Source organism: Pelophylax lessonae, assembly GCF_965119305.1.
Source record: "Pelophylax lessonae genome assembly, chromosome: 6".
NCBI lineage: Eukaryota > Metazoa > Chordata > Amphibia > Anura > Ranidae > Pelophylax > Pelophylax lessonae.
Window position 1 is genome coordinate 304,255,238 of NC_138773.1, and position 15,244 is coordinate 304,270,481.

Consider the following 15,244-nt stretch of genomic DNA (forward strand, 5'->3'; position numbering starts at 1 on the left):
AAAAACCAGAAAAAAAGTCCCTGGCCCTTTCCATAAAATGCACAGATGTGAACATGACCCATAAGAAACCATGTTAGATTGGACTGTCTGTGTTTCTGCAAAACTGAAAAACGCACTAAAAAAATGCATTGGTGTGAACGAGGCCTGAATGCCCCACTTTCAGCCTTGGTGTAGAGATCTGTATAATAAAGCACACAGAAGTCAGAAGAAGATGTAAAGGTTTTAGGCCTGGAGTAAGGAGGGATTAGGACCCCTGCCAGATATCTGCGGCTATCTGGCATAGATTCCAACTATTTATGTGTCCCTTTTTACTCCTTTAGGCCTGGTTCACACCTATGCAGGTTGCAGTTTCCACATTTCAGGCGCATTTTGGTTTTTCAATACACGGTTTTGATCCATTGAAGTCTATGGAATCAAAAACCGGAAAAAGTCCCTGGCCTTTTCCATACAACGCACAGAGGTGAAAGTGACCCATAGGTAAATAGATTGTAGTGCGTTTCTAAAAATGCACTAAAAAGTGCATAGGTGTGAACCAGGCCTTAGGCCCCTTTCACACAGGCGGTGCGCCCGACGGACTCCATTTTGCTAAGCGGGGATCGATTTGCCGATCCCCGCTGAGCAGGCGGATGACAGCTCTGTCTCTGCTTACTGTGCAGAGACTGAGCTGTCAGATCCCCGCTCTCCGAGACTGAGCTGTCAGATCCCCGCTCTCCGAGACTGAGCTGTCAGATCCCCGCTCTCCGAGACTGAGCTGTCAGATCCCCGCTCTCCGAGACTGAGCTGTCAGATCGGATGAAAGCGGACCGCCTGTCCCTTTTCATCCAATCCTGCAGACAGATGGAAAATAGGATTTCCATCCATCCGGATTTCACAGACAGGATCGGATCAGATAGCAGCGGGTGTCAGCGAGATGTCTCTGCTGACATCCACTGCTCCATATGGGTGCATGGAGCATCCGATCAGATCCTCCTGAAAAACTGACAGGCGGACCGGATCACAAAGCCCGTGTGAAAGGGGCCTTATGGTGCTTTCACACTTGTCAATTCACCTGTTGTGCGATCAGCTGCGAGTGGGCAGCCCCGTTGAAATCAATAGGAGGCTCTTGCAGCTAATTGATCCTGCTTGCATGTAATCACTCCAGCAGTGATCAGCCCTGGGTGCAAACTGCCTGAGTTCAGGAGCGACCCCCTTTGATCGCTGTTTAACCCTTTTAGGACCGGAAGGATTTGCCCACTTCCTGACCAGGCCCTATTTTGCGATTCTGCGTTATTTTAACGGACAATTGCGCGTTCTTGTGACGCTGTACCCAAATAAAATTGATGTCCTTTTTTTCCCCACAAATAGAGCTTTCTTTTGGTGGTATTTGATCACCTGTGCGATTTTTATTTTATGCGCGATAAACAAAAAAAGAGCGACAATTTTGAAAAAAAGAAGCAATATTTTTCACATTCTACAATATAACATTCTCAAAAAAAAAAAAAAAAAAATCAAAAATCGAAATTTTTTAACATTTTAGGCCAATTTGTTTTCTGCTACATATTTTTGGTAAAAAGAAAAAATGCAATAAGTGTATTTTAATTTGTTTGTGCAAAAGTTACTAACTACGGGAAAGATTTATGTCATTTTTATTGGTTTTTTTTTTTACCAGTAATGGCGGCAATCTGCGATTTTTAGTGGGACTGCGACATTGCGGCGGACAGATCGGACCCCTAACGGACATTTTTTTACACTTTTGGGGGGACCAGTGACATTACTACAGTAATCAGTGCTAAAAATATGCACTGTTACTGTAATAATGACACTGGCAGGGAAGGGGTTAACATTGTGGGTGATCAAGGAGTTAAATGTGAGCCCAGGGGAGTGATTCTAACGGGGGGGGGGGGGGGGGTGTCTTCTGAAGTGACCATAGAGACATGTAATCCTATATAGAAGGATCACAGGAGCTCTGTGATCATTCCAGAGAGAACGGTCAGATGTGTTTACAACAGCTGACCGCCCTTCTCTCTCAGCGGGGAACGATCGCGGGTGTCAGGCGGCAGTCAGAGCGGCCTGCCCGCTGCATCGGCTTCCCTGCTGACGAGCCCCCTAGCCTCCTGTGAGCAAGCAGCGTACAGCTAAGTTGGTTTGCCCAGGAGCGACTGACTGCCGCCGTATAACTGCAAGTGGGCAGTTGCAACAGGTTAAAAGATTAGATGTGATTAACCGAAAAGCCTGAAGCCTCCCATCACTTTCAAAAAATGCTGCCTACCCACAACTATATATTAATATTATATGGGATTCAGTGGCGCCTGGTGCTCAAATTTTTTTTTTGGGGGGGGGGGGGGGCGCAAAAAAAAAATGTAATAGGTATTGCTTTGCGGCAAAAACCGCTGTAAAAAATTGCGTGACTTAACAAACAATCATTAGGTTGGTTCAAGATTGACCAGCGTGTCCCCATTCAATGCACAGTGACCAGCATGTCCCCCATCAATGCACAGTGACCTGACCAGCATGTCCCCCATCAATGCACAGTGACCTGACCAGCATGTCCCCCATCAATGCACAGTGACCTGACCAGCATGTCCCCATCAATGCACAGTGACCTGACCAGCATGTCCCCATTCAATGCACAGTGACCTGACCAGCATGTCCCCATTAATGCACAGTGACCTGACCAGCATGTCCCCCATCAATGCACAGTGACCTGACCAGCATGTCCCCATTAATGCACAGTGACCACCTGACCACAGACATGTCACAGTCATGTCACAGGTCAGGTCACAGGTCATGTTACAGTCAGGTCACATGTCATGTCACAGTCATGTCACAGGTCAGGTCACAGGTCAGGTCACAGGTCATGTCACAGTCATGTCACAGGTCAGGTCACAGGTCAAGTCACAGGTCATGTTACAGTCATGCCAGGTCATGTCACAGGTCATATCACAGGTCAGGTCACAGGTCATGTTACAGTCATGTCACAGGTCAGGTCATAGGTCATGTCACAGGTCAGGTCTTAGGTCATGTCACAGGTCATGTCAAAGTCATGTCACAGGTCATGTCACTTACCTGCTCTTGGGCTGGCTCACCTGACCGAACAGACTGCTGTGCTGTGGGCTGCTGAAGACAGGAGACACATCGCTCCTGGGTCCGGATGGGACAGCTCCCCCACATGGTGCTCCCCCGCAGGTTCAGGCCATGACACGCTGACACTGGACACCCCGACTTCTACGGCACTGCGGGCAGCTCTTTTGCCAATCCCTGGAGGTGAAGAAGTGACAGGATGTGATCCTCCTGCAGCAGAGCGCAGACTTCCATTCTGTGCCAGCAGCTGCAGCGGGGCGGGCGGCCTCACGTTGTGAATGATTGGTCAGACTCGGCTCGATCGGATCGCGCAGAGATAATCTGCGATCAGACTCAGAGATCTGATCGCAGATTATCTCTGCACGATCCGATCGAGCCGACCAATCAATCATTCACAACGTGAGGCTACCCGTCCCGCTGCAGCTGCTGGCACAGAATGGAAGTCTGCGCTCTGCAGGAGGATCACATCCGGTCACTTCTTCACCTCCAGGCTCCTCATCGCTGCGCTCTGCTGTGCTGGTAATCAGTGGAGGCCGGCCGATAGGGGGCGCAGGGGTGCCGCCCCCCAAAATAAGAAGAAGAAAAAAAAAAGATAAAAAAAAAAATTGTCAATTTTTTGCCCACTAGGGGCGCCGGACTTAGAGCTGGGTATGGGTGGGGTTTTTGACCCCACGTGCTGCAAACAGAAGCGCCGATTGGCGCTCTTCTGGGGGTCATTGGGGCGCAGAGCAATGCGCCCGACACTCCTCACTTTACTGATGTCCGGTCTGTGATTGGTCCAGACTCCAGCCTGGACCAATCACAGGAGGACATGGACCTGGTGACGTGACGCGTGAGGGGCGGTGCACCGCCCCGGCGTCACGATCGCCTTCATTCCCGCCTAGCACAGAGAGAGGAGAGGACACACACAGGACAGGAGATCGAGAGCCGCCGCGTGATTTGATTGGCTGGAGGACAAAGGCGGAGGCGGGAGCCGGGAGGACCAGGAGTCGCCACTGCCAGTCGCCGCCACACCGGAGAAGCCGCCGCTGGTGACCTACCCGATGCCATTGGCTGGGGGACTCTGGAGGACGAAGGCGGGAGCCGGGAGCTGGGAGCCGGGGGGACCAGTCCAGGAGGAGTCGCCACTGCCAGTCGCCGCCACGCCGGAGAAGCCGCCGCTGGTGACCTACCCGATGCCATTGGCTGGGGGACTCTGAGGACGAAGGCGGGAGCCGGGAGCTGGGATCCGGGAGGACCAGTCCAGGAGTCGCCACTGCCAGGCGCCGCCACGCCGGAGAAGCCGCCGCTGAAAGGGAGCCCGCTACCCGGAGCACTACCAGCAGTGGCGGCTAGTGCTCAAAATTTTTTGGGGGGCGCAAACAGAAAAATGAGTGACCAGCGTGCCCCCAATCAATGCAGAGCGCCACAGCATGCCCTCAATCAATGCAGAGTGCCACAGCGTGCCCCCAATCAATGCAGAGACCAGCGTGCTTCCCCCCCTGAGACCAATGCACTTACCTGGCTTCTCTTCAGTTCCGGCGGCGGCAACTTCTCCTCACTCTGTCCCCCGGCGCATCTCCTGCAGTCCTCCCGCTCCCCCTTGGCCAATGGCATGGGGTTTGCCTTTCAGCCAATCAGGAAGCGCGTATCGGGCGCGTCTTCTGATTGGCCAGGAGGAGGATCGGTGTGGCAATAGCGAATTTACATTCACTATTGTCACACAATGGGTGGGCTCGGGACGCACTGCTCTGCGCCCCGAGCCCACCCTTTGCATCACCCTTTTAGAGCCTCTGGCTTTAATCAGGTGATGTAAAAAAAAAAAACCCCATTAAGCTCCATGCGTCCGGCGCCCTGCATGCAGATTAGGGGGCCGGACGCATGGATGGGGGGGCGGCGCCCCTGCGCCCCCAACACACCGGCCGCCAATGTGCATGTCCATGCTGTTATTTCATACATTTTTTACTTCATATGTATTGGATGTACTTGATGCCACTGATCAGTCCAATGTGTCCCTATTGGATGTGTTTACTATTCCTATGTTTTGTGAGGGATTAGCTCGGTGGCGGGTGTGGATGACCCCTTTGGGGGTGCGTTTTCACAGAGAGATAGCCGATTAGAGGTTGAAAACAAGACTGATTTATTCATGCAATTTACTTAACACAATTGCAAGCATCAAAACAGCCAAAATAAAATAAAAGACAAAATAAATCCTTGCCTCTGTGGGCGGCTACCTTCTCACGCTGGAACCTACCTAAGAAGTCTTTCCAACCTACTGTTGGGCCGACACTGCTGATCCTACAGCAGACACTCAAATGTCCATTTGTTTGCTTTTCACACAGCACAAACATTGTCCATTGAACATGTCCCTTTGTTTTCTTTCACACAGCACATGTTCATTTATAACAGGATCCTTTACTCTTCAGATTCTTCATATTGAACACAGTTCATTTAACAGGTCCCTTTACTCTTCACACTCTTCACATGGAACACTTTGTCTTCTCACCTTTGAGACGTCTTCACTCGTGGTTACCGTCCCGGGCACACATCACTCCGGGGGGTCTTCTCCCAGGCCCACACATCCTGTCGGGAGGCACACGCTGACTGTCCTCCTGCTCCCAGCCCACATGGCTTCAGGACACAGCTTCTGGAGGCAGCAAACAATAGGGATTTCTCTGAACAAATTATAGAGCCTTAACTCCCTCATTCTGAACAGGTGAAGGCCTTTCAACTTCCTGCTGGCTAGCTCTGTAGCCAACACCCTAAATTAATTAATGGACTTTCTAAATCAGGTGGAAATGTATCTCCTTCCTGTGACTACATTCCCAGATTTAGCTGACTTCCTGTTACATACCCCCCCCTCTTGTTTCAACCCTAGGGTTGGGACACAGATTTCCAGGCACGCATGTGTCAAGCACTGCTGACTCACTGATAAGCCTCCTATTATCCTCAAGCTTCCGGATGAAACTGTTTTGTCATCTTCATTGACGGATTTCTCATAAATGCCACACAGTTTGTCTCTCATCTCATATACACATTCTTCAACTGCATTTTTGGCATCATTTTGCTCCTTCTCGTTTCTGTCATCTTCATTGACAGCTTTCTCATAAATGTCAGACAGCTTGTCCCTCATAACCGTCTGTCCAATCCACCACGGAGGACCGTGATCCATAGGCAACTCAATTGGGCTAGTCTTAATGTCTTCAACATTCTTAAGACGCCTCTCTCTGCAATCCATAAATGTTTTCCACAAAACTTTGAGAACCTTTGCTTCACTAAGCTTTGTTCCAAGTAGGGACTCTTGACATCCCTCTGTGACTTGAGTTGCCTCTCCATACAGCTGTACACAATCATTGACTTTTTGTTGTAAAAGGGAATGATCTTCCTTCTTGAGCTTTGCTTGCTCTAAGATGCTGTGCAGAGGATTTTCCAATTGAGACAACAGGCTGTCACACATTTCTTCAAAGTGACCCCTGTTCCTTTTCCCAGAGATATCAATATCATTCAAACATTTCATATTCATAGGCAGATCTGAAGCATTTGCACTCATCAACTTCTTAAACTTTTCGCCCTCCTGAGCGAGTCGCAGTAAAGGCCTACTATTTGATTTGATATTCAGTTTATATTTCTTGCCAAACTCTTCACAGAAGAAGCCAACCAGAACATCATCAACTTTCCTTCCACCAACATAGGGGTCAAAGGCAACAACACAGTTGAACCCAGCGATCTGGGTGGTATCCATTATAGACCTCCTCTCTGCATCAGTGAAGAAGCATGGAACTGCAACACATTCTTTTACAGGTTTCTTCAATGCACTTTCTGCTGAACTATTTGACCGCTCAAGGTCACCTAGTTCTTTTTCTCTATCTGAATTCCACATGGAATGCATCTCAAGATCACGATCAAACTTCTGCCACCCGTCTTTCACCAGTTCCATTTTGGAAACACTCCCTGAAAGGCACTTATTCATTTGCTTCACGTTTTCACCAACAGCCTTAGTTTTCTCCACTAGGTTTTCAGCCTGAACTGAGAAATCACCACATTTCTTACTCAGCTCCTTTGTTTGCTGAAGTTCTAATGATACATTTTCCAATGCTTGAAGTTTTTGAAGGAACGGTTTATTCCAAAGGGGTGATTCAAGCCACATGTCGTCACATTTCTGAGACTCACTCAGGACAGACCCCAAAACACTGATCCTTTTAAAAACTGCATCAGGCACACTATCCCCTCTTTGGGACAGATCCTCTGTTGCCTGGAATTCCTCTTCCAGTTCCTGCAACGGAATCTTCATCTCTTCTAGTTGCTGTTCTAAGGCTCGCTTAGACTTTTCTAGCTCCTGAACTCTTTTCACAACATCATCCTTGGAGCTGACCAATTCTTCCATTTCTGTACGCAGCTGTTTAACACTTTCTAGTTCAGCCTTACACTCTAGAGCTTCCTCCAAAGAGCGAGTCAAGAACAGGGCTTTGCTCTCGTTATCACGCACCTCCGTTTCTGCACGTGCGCGTTCTTCTGCATATTTTGCAGACACAGTCTTCTCTTCACCAAGCATCTGATCAAACTTCTTTTTCACATCTTCAACACACTGTAATGAACCAACGCTTTCTTCCATGCGTTTTTTCATATCCGCTATCTGAGCTTGCAATGTTGCGACTTGCTCTGATAGGTTTTTCTTTGCTTCCGCCTCCTCTTTTAATTGTTCCAGGAAGCCATTTTTCTCATCTTCCATTTGTTTGAGCTTTGTGCTAAAACTCAGCCTTTGACACCTCTCTTCCTGTAAGAGTTCCTGCGTGTCTTGCAGCTGCGATTCCAAGATAGAAAAAGCTTCCGCAATTTCTCTAGATTTGCTGTCTGCTTGAGAAAGCCGATTTGTGACACTGTCCAACTCAACCTGCAATCGGTTTGCCTTCTCTGACAGCTTAGCACACAATCGGTCACCTTCTGACACCTTGACTTGCGATTCCAGAAGCTGTGCCTCTACTTTTTCCCTCTTATGTTCACAATCTCCTTTTCCCTGCATAAGAGCCTTCACCTCATTGGCTAGTTTCTGGGAATGAGACTGTAATTCTGCCACACAGGCTTCTTTCTCCTTTAACTGCTGCTGGAAACGTTGGGCTTCACCTTTCCAACTTTCACAGTCTGCACGTAATTCATCTACCACATTGCTCAAAGTGGTGAGCTCATACACAGTACTCAGTAATTTAGCCTCTCTTTCACTTTTCTCGTTGTCGCTGAGAGACAATGTCGTTTTCAGAGCGACATTCTGTTCCTGCGACTCCTGCAGGTCTATTTTTGTAACTTCCAAACACTGAAGACTTTTTTTCAGCTGATTACGCAACTCCAACATATCAACCATACTTTGCTTCTGCAAAGTCTGAATTTCACTTTCCTTTTCCATGAGGATGGTATCTTTCTCCATTATAGTCTCTCTGCGTTTTTGCAACTCGACCAAAAGAAGAGCAGTGGATTCTTCCCACTGTGACACATGAGACTTGAGTAGTTCATTCATTTCCTGCAAGTTTCTATGCTCCATTTTAAGCAATTCCAAGGCTTGTTCCTTTTCTTCCATTTTCCGTTGCAAGGCATCCAACTCAGCCCTGCACACATACTCGGTTTCCTCCAAACCGATGGCCTCCATTGGCTGCTGGCGTCTCTGTTTCCAGCCTGCCATGCTCTCTTGATGAGCCTTTTGTTGAGCTGCAAAGCTCCGTTGTTTCAGCATCTCCCCCATTTTGGGTTTACTTTTCATCTGAGCACACTGCGTCTCCATAGCAGTTTCATCAGTGTTGCTAGGGACAACAACCTTCCTCTTTAGTAGACTCTCTTTAGGCATGGATGGGGCTGGTTCAGACGGTAACATCCCCTCCATCCAAAGAATCCGGTCTCTCATTTCATCTATCTTTGCATTTTTCAGGCGTTTGGACCGCCCCATCTTCAATAACTCCACAAACAAATTTTTCACAGTCCAGCAAACAATTTTCAGACCACTGTCTCTTCAACACATGTAGTTTTTCTCTCTCTTGCAGGATCTCTTTTCCTGCGCACACAGTTTGTGCAGTCACTTGCACCAGACACAACAAAGTTCATCAAAAAATTTTGAGACCCCTGTCTCTTTAAAACACTTTTTTTTTTTTTTTTTTTCTGTCAGGATCTTCTCTCCTGCACACATAGATTGTGCAATCTCATGCACCAGATAAAGTTCATCAAACATTTGCACTTCCTTGCAGGGATCTCTGCTTATGCCCGCATCCTCCACCATATGTGAGGGATTAGCTCGGTGGCGGGTGTGGATGACCCCTTTGGGGGTGCGTTTTCACAGAGAGATAGCCGATTAGAGGTTGAAAACAAGACTGATTTATTCATGCAATTTACTTAACACAATTGCAAGCATCAAAACAGCCAAAATAAAATAAAAGACAAAATAAATCCTTGCCTCTGTGGGCGGCTACCTTCTCACGCTGGAACCTACCTAAGAAGTCTTTCCAACCTACTGTTGGGCCGACACTGCTGATCCTACAGCAGACACTCAAATGTCCATTTGTTTGCTTTTCACACAGCACAAACATTGTCCATTGAACATGTCCCTTTGTTTTCTTTCACACAGCACATGTTCATTTATAACAGGATCCTTTACTCTTCACACTCTTCACATGGAACACTTTGTCTTCTCACCTTTGAGACGTCTTCACTCGTGGTTACCGTCCCGGGCACACATCACTCCGGGGGGTCTTCTCCCAGGCCCACACATCCTGTCGGGAGGCACACGCTGACTGTCCTCCTGCTCCCAGCCCACATGGCTTCAGGACACAGCTTCTGGAGGCAGCAAACAATAGGGATTTCTCTGAACAAATTATAGAGCCTTAACTCCCTCATTCTGAACAGGTGAAGGCCTTTCAACTTCCTGCTGGCTAGCTCTGTAGCCAACACCCTAAATTAATTAATGGACTTTCTAAATCAGGTGGAAATGTATCTCCTTCCTGTGACTACATTCCCAGATTTAGCTGACTTCCTGTTACAGTTTATTCAATAAAACATTTTAATTATATGGTATACTACAAAGATCTTTTACGAGTGTGTAGCCTCATTTAAAGTCCCCTGGGCAATTTCTCTTGTTTGCATACAAAAAATATATGTAAATATAAATAAAGTGCAAGGTGTAAATAAGTATGATAAAACCTATTTATACTATCTGGTATAATTAGGTTTTAATGGCGCTAGACGGCACCATTATGTAACTGCGCATGCGCCCACCTGGCCGAGCTTTCCCGAGAACGGCGCATGCGCAGTTGCGATGTCGGCCAGCAACCATTTATTTTATGGGCACCGGCTGCCCATAAGGGCATTTACGGGCAGCCCGATTAACGGGCGCTTGCCAGGACAATGTAAATTACCCGGGACAGGCTCCTATTTGCCGTCCTGGCAAAAATGGGACAGTTGGTAAGTATATCATTTACAATGGGCTTAACCACTTGTAGACCTGCCGCAGTACACGTACAGCAGCAGGTCAGCTCATACAGGGGCCGTAACTTGCCTGTACGTCACAAATGACTTCTTGTTCTGCCCGCGCATGCTAGAAGAAGATTGCCTCATTCATTCGATGCATATTGGTAATCTGTAGAACAATCATTTTTAGCCACTACTAAATATCCATCCAGGATGATGCAAGCCTCAGCACATTATACTGACATGGCTTTACTCACCACAATAACCTTTACAACATCACAGCAAATATTTATTTAGGGTTGTGTAATGCCATCTGCTGCACACTAAGCAATACGTAAAGCCTGCCTCCAGGTCTTTTTTTTTTTAAAGCTGAACTCCAGGATAAGCAAATATCATCTAAATCTATTCCCCATATGCATTCTTCCTGGAATCTCGGTGTGCTTTGTGTATTTCTTCCAGATCTGTGCAGTAATCCAGAGTGTGACTTCCTGTAATAAAGACCGCTCACTGCTGCTCTCTCTCCTTGTGCAGGGTGATTGGTCTTGTCTCCGCCCCTCCTGTCGTTTTCTGCAGGCAGCCTGTAGTGGGTGGAGCCTGCTGGGTCCTTCCTAAAGCTCTGCTCTTTGCATAGGCTATGTACAGCACACCACTAATTGTACATGGTAATAGCTGGATTTACCAATTTCCTCTGTGACTGTAAAATTTGAAAAAAATAAATAAAAATAAATAATAATATTTTTTTTTTACTTTCTGCTGTAAAACACATCTAATAAAAAAAATTAAAAATCTAATCCCTTCATAAATTTAGGCTAATATGTATTCTGCTACATATTTTTGAAAAAAAAATCCCAATAAGCGTATTGATTGCTTTGCGCAAAAGCACGGCGATATTATGGTGGGCCTTTTGACACTTTGTGGGTACCAGTGATACTAATACAGTGATCAGTGCTAAAAAATATGCACTGTCACTGTACTAACAACTCTTAATGACTAATGCTCCTTACATTGGTGGTCAGTGGGAAGAATGTCCCTTACATTGGTGATAAGTGGGAAGAATGTCCCTTACATTGGTGATAAGTGGGAAGAATGTCCCTTACATTGGTAGTCAGTAGGAAGAATGTCCTTTACATTGGTGGTCAGTGGGAAGAATGTCCCTTACATTGGTAGTCAGTGGGAAGAATGGTCCTTACATTGGTGGTCAGTGGGAAGAATTCTCCTTACAATAGTAGTCAGTGGGAAGAATGCTCCTTACAATAGTAGTCAGTGGGAAGAATGCTCCTTACATTGGTGGTCAGTGGGAAGAATGTCCCTTACATTGGCGAACAGTAGGAAGAATGCTCCTTACATTGGTGGTCAGTGGGAAGAATGCTCCTTACATTGGTGGTCAGTGGGAAGAATGCTCCTTACATTGGTGGTTAGTGGAAAGAATGTCCTTACATTGGTGATCAGTGGGAAGAATGCTCCTTACATTGGCGGTCAGTGGGAAGAATGCTCCTTATGTTGGTGGTCAGTGGGAAGAATGCTCCTTACATTGGTGGTCAGTGGGAAGAATGTCCCTTACATTGGCGAACAGTAGGAAGAATGCTCCTTACATTGGTGGTCAGTGGGAAGAATGCTCCTTACATTAGTGGTCAGTGGAAAGAATGTCCCTTACATTGGCGAACAGTAGGAAGAATGCTCCTTACATTGGTGGTCAGTGGGAAGAATGCTCCTTACATTGGTGGTCAGTGGGAAGAATGTTCCTTACATTAGTGGTCAGAAGGCCACCCTTACAGACACCTAAAAAGATTATTAATATCACACACTACTTGCTCAGCCAAGTAGTGTGGGACCCAGAACCATGCAGGCACCATCACAAGGGGCATCACAACCTCTCATCAACCACAACTCAAGGAACTCTTAGCAACCTCTGGAGGAACCCTGGGGTTCAATGGAACTTTGGCTGAGAAAGGCTGCCTTAAGAGCCTATTCAGACATGTGCATTATAGCAACGTGTGCTAAAACACATGCAATAATACGCAATACGACATCACATGACAACGCACCTGCTCGTGCTTCGGACTGCCATTTACTGCAAATGGCTTCCAACGCATTGTACAGTAGAGACCAATGTAAGTAGCACTGTACTCGTAGGGCTTACCTGTGTGATGACTTCTTGGGCCTCTCTCTGGTTACCTTGCAGAAAGTCAGTAGGGGGTTTTTCACACCTCCATTCTTACTCCCGTTTGCTCGTTACTTAACCACTTTACCACTAGAGCATTTTGCTGTCTTACGTCTGGGCCACTTTTTGCGATTCGGCGCTGTGCGAATTTAACTGACAATTGCGCGGTCGTGCGATGCCGTACCCAAACGAAATTTACGTCCTTTTTTTCCCACAAACAGAGCTTTCTTTTGGTGGTATTTGATCACCTGTGCGATTTTTACTTTTTGCGCTATAAAGAAAAAAAAGAGCGTAAATTTTGAAAAAACAACAATATTTTTAACATTTTTTTATATGAAATTCCCCCCAAAAAAATGTAAAAACCAAAATTTTTTTACATTTTTGGCCAATTTGTTTTCTGCTACCTATGTTTGGTAAAAAAATTCACAATAAGCGTATTTTGATTGGTTTGCGCAAAAGTTATTGCGTTTACTAACAAAGGGAAAGATTTCTGTCATTTTTGGTGTTTTTTTTTTAACTCGTAATGGCGGCGATCTGCGATTTTTTTTTGCGGGACTGCGACATTGCGGCGGACAGATCGGACCCTTGACTGACATTTTTGACACTTTTGGGGGTACCAATGACATTACTGCAGTAATCAGTGCTATATATATGCACTGTTACTGTAAAAATGACACTGGCAGGGAAGGGGTTAATTTTATTGGAGAGGGAGGGGTTAATGTATGCCTGGTGCTTACTGACGTGTGGGGGGGGGGGGGGGAGGTGACTGTGTGAGCCAGGGACAGATCGGAGTGTTCAGCTATGCTGAACACTCCGATCTGTCACTCCCTGTCACTTGGGAGATCCGCCCGCTTGTGTTTACACAGGCGGGCGGATCTCCACACTAGATCCCCGACGATCGGGGAAGAGCAGAGGCGATCGCCGCTGCTCCTCCCCTGGCGCGACTCCCGCTGTGACTGAATACAGCGGGAGCGAGCCTCCGGCGGCGCGCAGCGCCGCCCACAAGGGGGAGTGTCTGACGACGTAGGTCTACATCGTCAGACGATAACGAGCCACTTTGCCGCAGTAGTACTACGGTACTCAGTGGCAAAGTGGTTAATAAACAGTCCAAGATATTTGGTTTTGTATTTCTTTTTTCAATGATTTTTTTTTTTTTTTGTGCTGCATAGTTACTCGTTACAATTATAAAAATTACCACTGCCAGAACAGTAGATGGCAGGTTTCATGAAGTTCAAAAAAATGTGTATAATGTCATGTGTATTATCAGTGCATACAAAAATAAATGCTACTGTATGTATAAATAAAATGGTCTACATATCTGCTGTTAAGGGGAAAGAGAACCTCCCCCAACCAAGGAGAGTCACAAGCGTACATAGACCTTTTTTCTGGTAAGAGGCTGATTTTGCTTTTTTCACTGGAAGTTGAGAGCACAGGTTTTGCAGTTTTGTTTCACTGGAAGAGTCTATTTGGATATTATTTTGCACTTACCTTCATCCGCCGGGTAAGGGGAAAATCCACAAGGTGGTGGGAGGAGTCTGCACCTATTATTTGGAATAGCACCTGTTTGATTCCTGCACCTTTGAAAATATATTCATCTTGTTTTGTCACATATATATGGTATTATGGCATTATATATATATATATGGACTTTTTATTGACTTTGATTTCACTCTTCCTTTATTTCATTATTGGAATATATTGTTGTATATCACATTGGTTTATAGATGATTTTGCGCACCAATAAGCTGTGGAGAAAAAAAAACATGCAGGGAAGAGAAGGAGGGATGCTTTAAAGGGAAAGGGAGGGACATACTTAATCTGTTTTTGTTTACAAAAAGTTACAGCCAAATGAATTGTGATTGTCCTTTAGATTAATCATTTGAAATAATAAAAAACAATATGATGTTCAAACTTTTGACTTCTTTCTTTAATAACTACATAACACAGTACTTGTACTTTTACTTTCAGTACTTGAGTAGCAAAATGAAAAAAAATAACTACTTGCAATACTTAAGTACAAAAAATGTTGAATACTTTAGTACTTCTACTCAAGTCACTTTTTGATCGAGCACTTGTACTTTTACTTAAGTATGGGTTTTGAGTACTTTATACAAGTGTGCTTTCTACCCACATGCTGTCGCAGCATGAGGAGAGGAGAGCCGGTAGCCAGCGATACTGACAGTGCATATTTACACTTATAATCAGGGCACTGATTATCAGTGCAGCCACATCAGTGTCCATCAGTGCCGCCTATCAGTGCTCATCAGTGCAGCCTATCAGTGCTCATCAGTGCCCATCAATGCAGCCTATCAGTGCTGCATATCAGTGCAGCGACATCAGCGTCAATTAGTGTCCATCAGTGCAGCCTATCAGTGAAGCCTATCAATGCTCATCAGCGCCACCTACCAGTGTCCATTAGTGACGTCTATCAGTGTGGCATATCAGTGCAGCCTCATTAGTGCCCATCAGTGCAGTCTATCAATGCTCATCAGTGCAGCCTCATCAGGGCACATCAGTGAAGGAGAAAAATGACTTATTTGCTAAACTTTGTAACAAAAACTTTCAGTCTTTTTTGTTTGTTTAGCAAAAACTATAAACCCA